The sequence below is a fragment of the Eumetopias jubatus genome, unplaced genomic scaffold, assembly GCF_037043125.1.
Source record: "Eumetopias jubatus isolate StellerSeaLion01/CBP00866 unplaced genomic scaffold, mEumJub1_p1.0 scaffold_11, whole genome shotgun sequence".
NCBI lineage: Eukaryota > Metazoa > Chordata > Mammalia > Carnivora > Otariidae > Eumetopias > Eumetopias jubatus.
The window spans coordinates 26,308,236-26,311,168 of record NW_028274817.1 but is presented as its reverse complement, the minus strand read 5'-3'; positions in this window follow the sequence as shown (position 1 = coordinate 26,311,168).

Below are 2,933 nucleotides of genomic sequence, written 5' to 3'. Positions count from 1 at the left end.
CAGGCACTCCCACTGGTACCAGAAAGGGGGATAGATCAAGAACCCCACTGACAATAAGCATCCAGCAGAAGCACTCTCTTACCCTGCTGGGCCAGATATTCCCCTCTCTTGCATAGAGACACCTGGAAACTGGGCAGCACAAGCAGGGGGAATCCTGCCACAACAACAGCCAGGTCGGCAGTGGTCTTTGTGTAAATAAATCAGAGAACTCCTTCTCCTACTGAAAAACACTAGACATCTGAGTGGCACTGGCAGTGGGGATCCCACCATAATAAGTCGTCCAATCCATGAAGCAGTCCCTGTACCTGCTGACCCTGAGACTATCCTTCCCAACCTAGAGACTCTGAGTGATACTGGCAGGGAAGTTCTCTTTATCTCTGCAGGGTGGAGATTCCCTTCAGACAAACCAAACAAACCAAAATAGCATTGCAAAGGCTCAGAAAATTAAATTGTCATTGGAATTACAGCCCACAAAAGTAGGCCAAGACCTGTGTGCTAAACATAAACAGAGTGGCTTCCTGCTACAATGGAAGATTAAAATAGTACCAAGAGTCCTCTAACATAATAATCAAAATATCCAGGATACAATAGAAAATGAGCCATCATACCAAAAAACCAGGAAAATCACAAATTGAGTGAGAAAAGAAAATGAACTGATACCAACACCCAAGATGAACCAGATGCTGGAATTCTGGCAAGGATTTTAAAGCAGTCGTCATAAAAATGCTTCAAAAAGCAATACAAATCCTCCTGAAATAAATGTTAAAATAGAAAATCTCATCCAAAAAATGGAATTTATTTTTAAAAGTGGAAATTATACCAAAAATGAAAAAATACAGTAACTGGAAGAAAAAACTCACTGGATTGGCTCAATAAAAGAGTGAAGATGACCCAGGATAAAGTCACTGAACTTATAGTCAGAATGTATCCAATCTGAACAACAGAAAGAAAATAGACTGGGGGGAAAATAAACAGATCCTCGGGGGTCTGACAGATAATGCAAGAGATTTAAAGTTCCTATTATCAGAGTTCCAAAAGGAGAGTAAAGAGTGGAGCCGAAAACTTCCTGAATTTGGCAAAATACATAAGCTTTCAGATTCAATAAGCTAAATAATATCTCAAACAAAATTTTGAAAAACAATGACACACATGTGAATATAAATTTCAAGTGATATTCTGCTGTAGTGTCAAGAGTAATAAGGAGTAGTGGGAACTGTGCTGAACTGGAGAGTATATGTATTGTCTAGAAGGGCAGCTCCTTTTCAGCACTAGTTGGTTATACACATGGGAATTTAGACCTGATTTCTTTGTGTAATTTCTTAAGTGTAAGCAACTATTTCTTTACATTTTAAATCAGTCTGCCGGTTTTGTACTGAAGAGAAGGTAGTGACTTTGGAACTAGACCTGAGTTTGAATCCTTACTCTACCACCATACAATCTTGGACAATTCCATAAACTCTCTGAGTCTCAGGGTCCTCATTTATAAAATATTTTGATAAAGAGTCTGACTTCATTTTTTGATGTTTGAGTGCTGACCCTTTCTTCCCCTTCTGTTCCACATCTGGAAAAGCTAATAAGAAAGCCAAAGTGCTCCCTCCTTTGGTGCCTTGGGAAAGAGAAACCATGCGAACCCCTGCCCATGAGTTAGAACACTGACACAAGCCCACCCCTAACCACAATAAAAATCCAAACCCCAGTCTCCTTTCTCCCACTCCCAGGTGATTTTCAGACCAGCTTGGGAAACTTGCCCTACTGTCCTTAGAAGCCTCATTATGTAACTAATAAACCTTTTCATAACCTCTTGGTATATGTTTGTCAGTCTCTACATCTGGACAGAATTTTGGGTGAGGGTTTACCTTTTATCTGTAAAATGCCACAACAAATAGAAATTGTAATATTTACACTGTAAAGTTTCTGTGAGGAACAACTAATGTCTGAAAGATATCCTGGCCACAATACATGCTCAACAAATAGCAATTACCACGGTGACTAGTATTAGTGAATAGAAGCTTTCCCAGGCATCTCTTTTCTCTTTTCAAAAATGTGCCCTTTCCTTTCTTTCAAGAACAAGTGGACATTTCAATGAGTCCTGGCCCCAGGGACTGGATAAAAGCAAGACCAGCCACTAGGGATTACAACTGGTATGGTTTGCCTGCAATCCTTATATGCTCCTAATACACTCCCTCAAACTTGTTCTGGTATATTCATTCAGAATGCTTAAAGAAAACTTGAAACAAAACTGACACACAGTTGGGTTTTGTTCAGCTTACATGGTGTTTTTTAAAAATACTTTTTATTAGCCGACAATATTTTAAAATCAGGAGATGCTATATAAAAATCTGGGTTTCTAGTTCTCTTGAAAATTTGGAAGATCTGGCATCACTGTACTTATATTCCTGCTTAGCTGAATAGTAGCTGCCACCTTTAGATAGAATGTGAGCTCTCCATTCCACTTGAGTCCCCACCATTTCTTACTATTTTTATCACTAAGGCCCAATGTCAAATGCCATTTATCATTATAATTTCACTGTTGATTTTTTCTAATAACTGAGAATTATTTATCTATACCAGTTTATAATAAAGGTAGGAAATGACAGATTGATCAGGAGGGTTACAGTTTTGGGAAAAATAGAAAAGCAGTTAAAACCATCCTGCTATACCAACGATATAGTTTTTCTGGCCCCCATTATCATCATAAGGATATTTGTTTTGCTCTTTCATTTATGGATGAAGATTCTCAGATTTCATGAGGCAATTTCATATAAATTTTTATTCTCTTCTTGCACATTGAGATTATAGGAGGAACCTGTACACTGAAATAGTTGGTGGAGCCAAAGCTGTTTTTTCCTTTTTTAATGAGAGTTATCAGAGAAACTCAAGGTTCCTTTTTTTATATAATAAGGCTATAGTTCAAATAGAAGATCCAACAGGGC